The sequence below is a fragment of the Syngnathus floridae genome, chromosome 1 (genome assembly GCF_059516105.1).
Source record: "Syngnathus floridae isolate MCC-2025c chromosome 1, RoL_Sflo_1.0, whole genome shotgun sequence".
In the NCBI taxonomy this organism is placed as follows: Eukaryota; Metazoa; Chordata; class Actinopteri; order Syngnathiformes; family Syngnathidae; genus Syngnathus; species Syngnathus floridae.
Genome location: NC_142413.1, coordinates 7,867,683 through 7,880,316, shown reverse-complemented (window position 1 = coordinate 7,880,316; position 12,634 = coordinate 7,867,683). Strand labels below are relative to the sequence as shown.

The 12,634-nt window shown below is 42.6% G+C and overlaps 1 long non-coding RNA gene across 8 annotated transcripts in view; it reads left to right on the top strand.

Moving 5' to 3' along the window:
• Positions 1-12,634, top strand: part of LOC148403844 (uncharacterized) — a 149,232-nt gene that overhangs the window by 17,008 nt on the left and 119,590 nt on the right. The gene's annotated exons all lie outside the window — the stretch shown is intronic.

The window sequence follows — 12,634 nt, the reverse complement described above, 5'->3', positions numbered from 1 at the left end:
GCGTTTTGTTTGAAAGCCCCCCCTCCCCTCCACATCGTCTGGTGGGCTGAGCATCCGAGTTGCATGACAGTCCGGCTCGTGTCTCGCCATGCATGTGGATGGCGTGTTGTTATTCGCCAGCCGTGTGCGTATGCCTCCTCCTCTTCCTCCTCACCGGGGAGGAAGAGTCAGTGAGACCCTGTCGTGCACCCAGACAGAAAGTGCTGCAGTCACGTGATGTCTGCTCTCTCACGTTAGGCTGTCTGTATCCTGCTCAGCACGCAGCGCCTTCACTTGAACTACCCAGTGGAATATATAGATTAGCAAGTACGATAAAAATTCAGATTATGGCAGTCAACACAGAGAATTTGTTGTTGGGCTGCAAAAAAAGAGAGAGGAAATGTATGATGCATTTTGGAAAATGTTAGTAAATTTTTCTTTCGAACTGGACAATGAATTGGTCTTACAGGTTCTTTGATTTTCAAAAAAAATGCAAAAGTAAAGTACTGAGGTTATTAAGAAATATGACGAAGACTAACTTCCACTAACAAGCCAGGCTAAACATAGTTCCTCCCCCTCCTCACTTCAACATAGTGTTCCCTCACTTTTTGCAGGTGTTATGTTATAGTGAGCCATTTATATAAAGAAACCAAAAAATTACATACATACTATTAAGTGGGCATTTTGTCACTCCATTCACATTCATTACTTAATAAATACTTTAATCGGCAACTCTTTACTTTTATCCAGTACTCTACTTTTTGGGGTACTCTCAATAACCAAACTGTACATATGAACAAATATTGCCTGTTAAGTCCTTCTTGTTTAATATTGAAGCAATACTGATGCATTTAATGTTATAGTAATGTTAACTGTTTGTTTTCAAACATATTAGTTCTCATTTTTTTAGAATCGGCATATGGCATTATTTTTCTCCGCACAAACAGCAATGATGTGATGAAATTGTCAAAGCATATACAGTGTGTCCCATCAAATTCTGCTAACTTGCTAACTTTGTCTACCTTTCATGAGTTACTGCTTTTGACCCACTTATGTTGTAGGTCAAAGTGAACACTTTTATATTTTTCTTCTTCTTCAGGCTTCCCCTCTTTTCTGTTTGAAAAAAAACCCCCAACAACCCCAAAACTCAAAATATACAAATTGTGTTACCTAAATATCTATGTGTATATATATATTTTAATGCTAGCTGCATGTTGTAATAAATGGAATTTGCATTGTAATTTAATGATGAAATATTTTGGCCTTATTTCCATAATTTTTACTTCAAAAAAGGCAATCGGATCAGGTCCCATACATGCTATATTATTATATGTGAACCTGGCTGCAACAAAATGGGGTAAAAGGGAAAGAACAGAAATGTCCATTTCTTTTCTTTGCCAATATTATACACTGAATGTCCACTGTATTTCATCTCACACCTTATTTCACCTCAGACATAAGGCGGCTATGGGTTAACTGGAATTGAAAGCAAACTGCAGTTTGTAGAGCAAATCATTGTCTTGTATCAGCCGCCTCAAATAATAGAAGGCCATATATAAATAGATATGCACCTCTGAATAAAACCGATATGCTTTAACAGCCTCTTTCGAGTCAATAAAACAGTTGCCCCCAGTGGAACACATAACCCCAAAATGGAAAGAACTTTGGAGGAACGTCAGCACCTGCTGTTCTGCAGCACTTGGGCCTCACTGGAGAGGTCATATTTAACTGCTCACAATTATTATTTATGGCCTTACAGAGGCACGGCTTCCACTTTCAAACTGGTCGCGTCATATCGCCGGCTCACACGGCGACTACTGGCAACCTGTCGTAAAATAACACAACTTTGCCTTCTGCAAGCTTAATGCTAACCTACAACAGAAAACGATATAGCGATAGAATTTGTCGTGTGGCTAACAAACTTGTTTAACAGCGATGGCTATTTGAACACCATTGGTGCAGCAAAACTTAGAGACCCACAATATAGCAACACTTACAGGCATATTTTATTTTTCCTTTGCGGAAAACCATTTACCAAGTCATTTCCGGTAAATATTAGTTGTATTTGTTTGTTTCTTTGTGACTGTATTCTTCTGACACTGATGACGGAGTTTTGCACAGCAAAAGTTGCAATGAATTGATCATGCACAAACAGTTTAAATCTCTAAATACTTTATTTAATGAGATCATACATATTTTATGGAGAACATTAAACTGTAGAGGGATTTTTTTTCCAAAATGTTTTTAGACGCCTTTTGCTACTACTGGGCCAGCTCACTCGCTATTTCGTCAGTCCACTGCAACTATAATGACATCAAGCAATATTGACTTTACTGAATGTATCACAACATGCAGGTTGTGAATGAGTGCCGCACTGTTGCCCTCTGTGAAAATATGCATGAAGCAGCCACAACCCCTTGCGTGTTTTTCTCTGTGTGCCATGTGTGTGCGTGTTCAAGTTGCATGATTCACTGCGTGTGCGTCTAACTCACACTACAGTTGCCCGTCCGCACTGATAGCTTCATTATCCGAGGCTTGCGTGTAGACGCCGGCGCCTAATTTTTTTCGGTTGAATGGGGCACTCAGTCATATCGGGCCAGTAGTTGAGACTGAGGTGAGGAAACCACTCGCGAGCGGTGCCTGATGAGCAAGAGGTCAGTTAGGGACTAATTAGGCAGACGGGACCGACGAAGCAGGGCCGTATATCCTCTGTGGTGACAGAGGGCAGACGGGGGGTCTATTGGCACTCGACAGGTGCAAAAGAGGAGCGGGTGTCAGTCGCTGGCGGGGGATTGGAAACCAGAGATGAGGCCGCGCCAGATCACGGCCGCATTCTACGAGGTCACTCGCTGGCCGCTAGCCTCTTGCTGCCTTCCGTGTGGATGTGCGTGTGTGTGTGTGTGTGTGGGGGGGGGGAGCGGTCAGAGGATCAGCGCGTTTGGAGCGGCAGTGGTCATCTGTCATAGCGCGTCTAGCTCACGCCCCAACAAAGAAGACTTTTTGTGTGTGTCGGCTACGATTATACAGCACCCCCGTGAGGCGCTTTGATCAGTGAGCTGTAAAAGCAACGCTGAAGAAATGCCGCTGCGATGGGTTGTGACATATTTGATGCTAAAAAGTTGTCACATTGATTCTTGTGTGCAATTAAATGGGGGAATAATCCACCAGCCATTGTAGCGTCCGTTATGGGAGGGGAAATGGTCACTGTGTGAAGTGTTTTTTTTTTTCTTTTTTCCCGTCTCGCTCTGTACTTCCTGGCTGTTCTGCTTGAACTCAATAATCCCGGTTACAGCCATTACAAATCCTGCTGTCTTGACGTGAGACCCCAGACAGGAGACGGGATCTGAAACTGGCTTTCATTTAGCATTCCTCTGGGCTTTATGGGCAGGTGTTTAACATTACAGGCGGGATCTTTATTGGTCGACTTTAAAGGCAATTTTTTGCGTCTTTGCTTACCTCTCAATTAGGGACAAACACACAATGCACGCACAACGGATGTAAAGTGCGTAGAGGTTTACTTGAAAAAATCTTGCATGTATGAAGAAGTCTAAGGCTGGCAGTATGGGTGCACGAGTCCACATCCTCTGAATAGGACTATGACCCATGACCAGTGATGATGTGACCTGCCGTGTTCAAAGCTTAAGGGCTTGTGATGTGTAAATGTTAAATTCAGCTTTTGTCAACAAATACACAGCTTTGTGTACGCTTTTGGACTTCCGTAATACCCAAACTGCCATCTACTATGTGGTATTCAATTTTGGAGATGGTGAAACTGGCATGGACTCGTTATTGGCCATGCACGCGTAACCTAAAATACTATATTTTTGTAGATTGTTTTCAATTTGTCAGTTGTTATTACCGGTAAGTATCCTTGTACCTTTTATTTACAAAAATGCGGAGTCTCTTTACAGTTTGGAAATCAGTTAAGATGATGAGCTGAGTAATCCAAAATGCTTGTAAAAGTCCTTTTTGCCATTCAAATTCAATTTCATTGCAGTTGTCTAGGCCAAAATAGGTTGGAAATTTTGAAAAATAATCTCCCTCAGAAATATGGCTTCATCCGAGTTCGCAACCGGATTGCTGACTGTTACAGCAGTGCGGCACACAGAGCCCCGGAAAAAAGGCGTGACCAAAAGTGATGAGGTTTTGGACATGCTTAGCAAAAGGGAAGCTCGGCTCACTGACCAAACGTTTCCTCGTGTCAGAGTGGCGAGAGGTGAAGGTGTTTGTATATTTAACTTTTCTAATCCCGGTTTTAGACGGATCCACTCGAGCTCAACAATGCAGAAGTGATATGCGGGTCAGCACGACTCTAGCTACTCCCGGCTCCCGGGTCAGCCTCAGACATAAATCATGCAGCTACAGTGCGTCCTTCTCATGTTTTACCATCTCTGAGAATCAAGCCATAAAGAAGATGATTTGCGATATTGATCACGGTAGTCCGAATAAGACGTGTGGCGTCGCCATTGTGGCAGTTAAACACATTCCTTGTTTTGTGGAGGCCGTTATTCCTGCCTCTTAATCACCCCCTTCTACTTTTATAACCACTCCAAGTCTTGGTGTGTGGTTGGGGAGTGTGGTAAGGGGCCGAACCACATGTGGGGAAAAGACAAGGAAATAACATGCTGCCAGCGCCGCCTCTCAATTAAAGCGACCACCACGACCGATGCATAAGATCTGTGGACTCACTGTACAATAAATGGCGAACATACATTGAATGCTAATTAAAAAAAACTTGAGGTTACTGGTTTCGGTCTACATCAGGGGTGTCAAACTTATTTTTGGTGCGGGCATCATAGTCATAGTTTACTTCGGAGGGCCATTATGACTTAACCCAAATAAATGTATGAATGTGTATTATATACAGTAGGGGTGCCCAAGTTTGGTTTAAGTCCAGGACTGGACTTGGGCACCCTTGATATACAGTATAGTCTACACCAAAAACTGATGGATAAACTAGTTTTGAGATGAGAGACTCGTAAAAACTGTTCAATTTTTTAAAAAGATGAATGGTAATAAAACTTGCTTGCAACATCACTGTTAATCAAAACAATTTGTAATCTTAACAAAAATTAAGATTTGGACCCCTCTACATCATATAATTTTAAAAAGTGTTACTTGTTTTGACCTGTGGTTTGGATCATTCATCCAAAAATAATAAAAATAAGGAATTTCCTTGCTGTTTGTGAGGCAAAATTGGCAATGTTGACACCTGGGATCCCAGACGCCAAATTGTCAGTGCTGTGGGTGACACACTGTCACACGGGTCCTAATGGCATCATTTTCACAGGTCACGACTGAGCATACTGTCGGGGTGACGTGGGGGTTGGGGATGGCACCCACTGCTTGTTTACTCTGCGCTGGATGCCCCCCCCCGCCGTTGGTCAACAGCTACAATAATTATCACCTCACAGGAATTTGGAACCCTCGTGTTAAATTCCCTTTGACAAGTCAGTTGGAGGAGTTCAAGGAGGTGGGCACTGCCTCTGAGGTGGGTGGGGGATGGGGTGCCAGCAGTGGGTGCAGGGTGGAGTGCCGTGTTTATGTTTGTGTGGTGTCCAAGGGAGAAGACCCCCACCAACTTATGCAACCTTCGGACCCCCAACATGGCAAACATGATTTGCATGGCGTTTACAATGTAAATTGGTTTTGGAAAAGCTGGATTTCACTTTAGAGCGCAACAAAGGTGGTCTTTGGGTTTTGAGGGGAGGGGGCATTGCAAACAAATGAAAGGCATTGGTCGAAAAATATAAGGACATGTTTTTACCTCAATGAACACAAAAAACTTCATGCGAATCAATCCCACAGTAATCCAGGTAACATCAAAACAAACAAATGGGTGATTAACCGGCGAGTTTTGGTGGTCTCAGTAAATAAGCTCCGACGCTGTTGCAACTTTGAACACCTCAGCATTTGTGATTTTAATACGTTTGTTTGTCTCAAGCTGTTTTTTAGCACACAAGTGTAAATCATTGGTTTACAAGCGAGGTGAGGGCGCCGTAAAAGAAAGGTGGCTGTTAATGCGAGGTTGACTTGGCGAGTAAGCGGAAAAGACGCAAAGGAGAGAGATGGTTGGGCACAGGTGGGCACAAGTACTGACATGCTGGACTCAAGTCAAAGTGCCGATATTTGTGTAAAAACTACTGAATCGTCGTCTTCACTCAAGTACCAAATAGGTTTTTGTTGCTGATGCCAACTCCGATATTTGGTTGAATAATAACCGATTCATCAACCGATTCATTTAAAAAAATTATGGAATGAATAAAAAGTCTTCTTTTTTGGTCCCTTCATACTTGCAACAATAAGGATACGAATTACAAGCAGAACATTTGACTACTGTGTAATTCTCCTTAAGTATTTATTCAACTTTGCAACAGGGGCCGATGTTTGAAGGAACACTGTCTTATGTTGCCAATTACCAATTATGTATGGCAATTTTGATTGATTTTAAAAGGACCAACAATTACATTAGGCTCTAGTGCAAAATATAGCTGTTCCTTTTCTTGTATTTATCCATATAGATAACTTGACAAAATGCTGTTTCATTTTTTTCTGACATTATTGCTGTCCCTGTTTTTTTCTCCTTATAAGAGTGAACGATCTCAATAGATGTAAATCTCAATTTGTATCTTCCTTACATCTTCCGTCGAGGTTGGGAAAAAAAAAACATAAATGTATTTTGACAAAAGATGTCAAAGTACAGATATCTGATTTTAAATGTAAAAAGTAAATAGACCTTCAAAGTCTGCTTAACTACACTAACATAGTCATCACAATTTGTGACTTCCAACCACGAGATCTTTTATTTGTGAGTGTAACCTAAACCAGTGTTCACCAACCTTGAGCCATGACATAGTTGACCTACATAATAATTGAGGATTGTTGTCAGAAAATAGCGTCTGCCACGCTGTAGTGGCGACAGCGTGGAAATGGATTCCCATATGAGAAACCTATTTTCCGCCCATGATTGTTGTCCTGCACTTATCTATTTTTATGTTTTCCTTCCCAGGCGCTCCATCTAGTTGTGATACCACCATCAGTAGCGCGTTCGCTTTTGATGATATCGCTTATGATATATAAATATATATATATATATATGCGTCGGTGCAGTTTCCAGTGTGATGCGTCGGCGGCGTTTTCGTTCACGTTGAGTTTAAAAGCCGGGGAGGGAAATGGGTGCTGACCTGAAATGTCACGCTCATTTTAACCTTTGCCAGGAACCAACGACTGCGCTCTGCCCTTAACAGTCTGCTCTAAACGCTTCTAATTGTGACCTTGAGGGCAGCCACCCTTAAAATGAAGGAGGGTGGGGTGGGCCTTCACACGATATGAAAAACCAACGTATCCTCGCTGTGTCATCCGATCAGATTAGCGCTTCGAGCTTGAAAACTGTGATCGACGAAGGGTGTTATCGCAGCAAAATGATTATTTGTAAGCTCGTTACAAGCGACACAATATGCAATGATTTGACCCTTGACCCAGAATCTTAACTGGCCTGTGACAATTCTCGAGCTAAGCAATCAATGTCAATAATAGATCCAACAAATGTTATGCGCCCGAGATAACCTTTAAAAGCAGTCCTTGAAAACTTTGAAAGTTGTTAAAAATGGTGGCTGCCTGAGCACCAAATACTAAACACTAATCTTCAGAAATGACTTTAAGGAAATGTGCCTGAAAGATGATTGATAGATAATTGGCTGTGATGTGAGCTGACATTCTTTAGAACGTTTTGGGGAATCTTGAGGACTCCTTCACTGGCAAATATTGGTGGAAGACAATCCGTTACGAATAGCCATCACTGCATGAGTTTATCGATTGAGTTGAAGTTTGAAAAAGATCCGACCCGATCAAGGTCAGCTGTTTGGATTACAGTGCCTTAGGTTCATCTCGAAACCCTAACCCTAGAGTAATTTAGTCCTTCCGACAAAACGGTTGGGATTGGACAGGAAACAGGAAGTCCACGGGGCTCGCTCGACTTGAATTTTCTGAGAATGCACTGATTTCCAATTTGTTTGATCTCGATTTGTATGCTAATGAGGCAGGTTTTATGTATGGAATGCAAAGTGACTGCTGGCCCGTGTTTGTTCAGCCGCTTTCATGGTGGCGCCTTCATCCTTCAAACATCACTTTGTCGTTCGTATAACCCCCCTTGTGAGGATAATCGCGGCGGCCCGTGTTGCGTTTAGCCCGCGTGTACATGACTGCAAGCTCACCAATGCGTGTACACGCCATCGTGTTGCTCCGACGTGGCTCTCTTGTCAAGTCAGCCGGCGTCTCTTTGGCCTTTCGCAGACTCCCGCTTCTCTCGGTGACCGACGACGAGACGCCCATTCACACGAGCTCTCGCATGATCGCACAAATCCACAAACAGGACTCCAGCCCAGACTGGCTCACGCTCGGCACTCGCTCACTGAGGTGGTAGTAGAAGAAAGAGGGGGATGGAGATGAGAGTGGACTGATTGCCCCGACAAGCGCTTAATTAATCCCCAAGACGTTTTTAAACGCTGTCATGTCTGTGAGCCAGTCTTTGGAGGTCAAGCACTCCTAAGCTCACTTTTCACCAGGCAGTTCTATTGTCAAATGTTTTTAAGGCTACCGCATAACCATCTCTTGGCACACTTCAATTAGGATTTATGGAATACCTGAAGGGTGGGCTATCGATAGTTCTCAAGAGGGGTCCCGTCTGGTACCAAAAAGATTTCAGATTTGAATGCTTTGATCACCATTTGAAGGATTCTGTGCTCTGCTAGTTCCTTTGCTTCCTCTCCTCTGCTTGTGTGCATATACGAGTGTGCATATGCGTGTGGTATCGCCACAGCTTTGAAACAAAAAAGGGAGGGCAGGCGTTCTTTTGTTTTATTGAGCTTATGTAGGAAGCATGCAGCAAATTGTGGCGCCATGAGGTGTTGCTCTGATGAAGTACAAACCAAACCATCTGGACCACGTTGGCCTGCTGTGAACCAACATCTATGGAGTCAGTCAGTGCTGCTGAGGGGCTCGTTTGTTACAATGTGTCCTGGTAACTGTGGAAAATGGTCACGAGTAAGAATGGGAAGGCTATGAGGGTTCCTTTGCTTTTCCAGAGGATTGCACATCCTCTACGTGACACATATGTGCGGAGGTGGATTGAAGTGTGTGCAGGAAGTCATTTGACTTTGGTGCATTCATGCAGCACCTGCACTATCTACTTAGACCGCGTCAGACACAAAATAGGCAATCATTTGGTGGAGATTGTGCACTTGGAGAAAAGTGGGAAGCAGATAAACCACTGGGAAAATGCGTCACAAGCACGAAAGCTGTGCAATGTATTTCAACAATATGCTTTTTATTGGCAGTAGTCTAAAACTCTACTGCAGCCTGCACGTTTCCCAATGTGGGATTAATATAGAAGTATCTTAGTTAAACCCAACTGAAATATTAGAAATCATTGTATGAATCTTTTTATATATTTGTAAAGGCTGAATTTTCAATGCAGTTCAGATACTGAGGCATATGATCAGCGAATATGAAAAGAAGACGCTTGGCCGGGGGGGGGGGGGGTCATGGGGCCTGATGGTACAAAGCTCTCATTCCTTGCTCCTCCATGTGTAAAATGTCTGGAGAGCCCGGGGAGGACTGGAGGCAAGGCAAGAAGCAGAGGAGGAGGTGTAGGGCGACTACAATTAGTTGGATCTTCTAATCACCGGGGCAACACTCATTTAATTGACATGTGAAATGTGAATTTGTCCAACAAGTGGATATGACAAAGGAGCGGTTGTCTGAGGTCTGCTGGTGGAAGCGGCAGCTGAGGGTTTTAGGACAAAGTCTTTGTTAGGAGTACCAGTGTGATTGGGTTGGTAGTTTGCTCTCGAGGAGATTATGACCCGTTATGCCTTTGACCTCTTGTGGATCAGTAACATCATGGCACTGACACGTTCCATGACCTTGTTCCTCCTGGGGTCTGTTTACACAACAAAGATGACATGAACAGGAATGTTTATTTTTGAGAAAGGTTTTACATGTTGCAGGCATGTAGATTTGTCTCCAAATTGAAAGAAAGGAAAGTCGTGATTGAAGTAAGAAATGCAACTGAAAGAAACCAGATTTCTGTTCAGCTTTTAAAGTCCCAGTCAACACGGTGGGTGTCATCAGGCCTAATACAAGGTGAGAGAGAATTAAAAAGTAAAAGGACGCTAGGGAAATGCCATACTTACTAAAATAAAACGGGCCCCAGAGTTGAACCCTGGGGCACTCCATTTAAAATGATATTTTAACAAATGTGTGTGATGTCACACATGACAAGGGTAAAATTGGCATGCGTGTGCTTACTGCTCTTAAGTTGTGCGATGTACTCAACACCAAACATAAAACTATCTTTCCCGACAAATGTGAGTCTACTCTCCCAAACCAGATGACTCAAGTACCGTATTTTCCGCACTTTAAGGCGCACCTAAAAACCTCCAATTTTCTCAAAAGCCAACAGTGCGCCTTATAATCAGGTATGCCTTGTATATGGACCAATATTGAGCCACTACAGCAGACGTGTCAAAAGTCCGGCCCGCGGGCCAAATGTATATATCTTGTACATGGACAAAGTTTTAAAATGGGCCATTCATTGAAGGTGTGCCTCATAATCCGGTGCACCTTATATGTGGACAAAGTTTTAAAATGGGCAATTCATTGAAGGTGCGCCTTATAATCCGGTGCGCCTCATAGTTCGGAAAATACGGTAGTCATGACAGCTAAATCGGATCTGTGAAAGGCAGCTACATGGCTTCCAAACTACATAGAAGAAACGAGTGAGGTAAATAATAAATAATTTATATTTTCTAAGTGTCGTCTTATACGGTGACTACAATGCAGTTGCAAATAGTTTTTTTTTCCTGTGGTGAATAACTTCATCGCTCCCCGTCATAAATATTGCACAAGTATAACACTTACAATTGTCAGTCCCACATTTTTTGGAGTAAAGTAAAACACTTTTCCGCACACGCGCATGCACACACACACACACACACACACACACACACACACAGACACACAAATGTGAAAATTGAATGTTAACAGCATCAATCACGAAAAGCAAAGCAGCAGACATCACAAGTCCTCCAGTATTCACATTGAAAGACCTTTTTATACGGTCTGGGGCTTGTTCAACAAGTCGGATAAAAATCCTCTAAATTGAAAGGCTTCTTCCTTTGCTTGTGTTCCCACTCGCCACTACTTTGTTTCATTACCTTTGGCCAGGCAGCTTTGTAAGTGATGTTCTGAAATCAATAAGCTATTTCAGGTTAGAAATCATCACCTCCGTTGGAAGTTAAATCATCTGCCACCCAGTAAAAGAGCCTCACTGCCCATTTCTTCAGCATATTAGAACACGTGCCGAACATGTGCAATAATTATTATTATTTTGAATGAAAGAATCTTTATTTTGAACATGATTTAAAGAATAAAAACAATAAAAATCAAACAGCAAAAACAAACTTACTTTGCACAAGGCTTCATAACAAACATCAAAAATAGAATTTTCTTTTATATGGTCACTATTGTGCAAAGCTGCACCTACCCCGGGTGAGTTGAGAACTCATCCCGGGGATTCTCTGTACTGACCTGCATGATGTCGCAGAGGTGTCCCCTAACCCTCCACCAATGACACAAGTCCGTTTCAGTCAATAAAAATATGTACGCCGCTTGTTCGGCCTAGCACATTTCCCAAATGCTTTAGTGCTCTTTTCCCCCTTGTGGTTTTGATGTGTCAGCATAGCAGCAGATGGTTTCATTGTCAGAGGTGACTTTGTAGAAATGGCAGAGAGTCAGAGGAGACTTTCAAGTGTTTCCGCCAGCGTAATCCTCTCCTTTTATCTCTCTGGCTGATCTGGGCCAAATCTCTGTGTGAGAGTGGTTGTGTTACTTTGGATGCTACGACTCTCTCTGCAGCGCTTGGCCTTACTTAGAGTCTCACTACAAAGTCGTGTTTTCCATCAAATGGTACAATGCAGCAATGTCAGCTCAGGTCAGCCGTGATAGTGTGTAACAATAGACTGAGTGTGATTCCACCGTTGCGTGTAGACGCTGGGGTCAGTTTGCTTAGTAGCGGGATTTACTCAGCAAGCCTCAATCATGACCCTTAACGATTTGGACCCATCAGCGCCATAGAATGTGTTCAGTACTTCCTTATATCAATTTTCTAAGATTGGTATTATCTTGTTTTTCTGATTCATTCTCCTCATGGCATAGCAGATATGTTTAGCGTCCTGTAGGTGGCAATATTACAAAGTTGAGTTATGCTTGTATTAAACAAATGACATTAGGCAACTTTTCCAAAGGAAAGACAAATCATAAAATCGGTTATGCATGGATAACAAATACTGATGATTAGTCCGACTGGCGAACGTGAGCATTTTCCTGATGATTATTTTGTGATTTCTCTTCCCTGATCCGCTCGGATGGGACGGCAAACATTAATAATACACCTGTTTGATATTTTGTGATCACAAATCCAAAATGTATGGCCAACATGCAAAACGGCCTGATTGGCAGACAAAAATAGTGACAAGGAGAAGCGTTATAAACCACTAGGTAGTGGTCAGGCTTGCTAATAGTTAGCTTAGCTTCTTCAATTTGATTTTACTACTACTTTATCTTGCTTTTTGCATTTGCCAGCGTTTTGCATTTC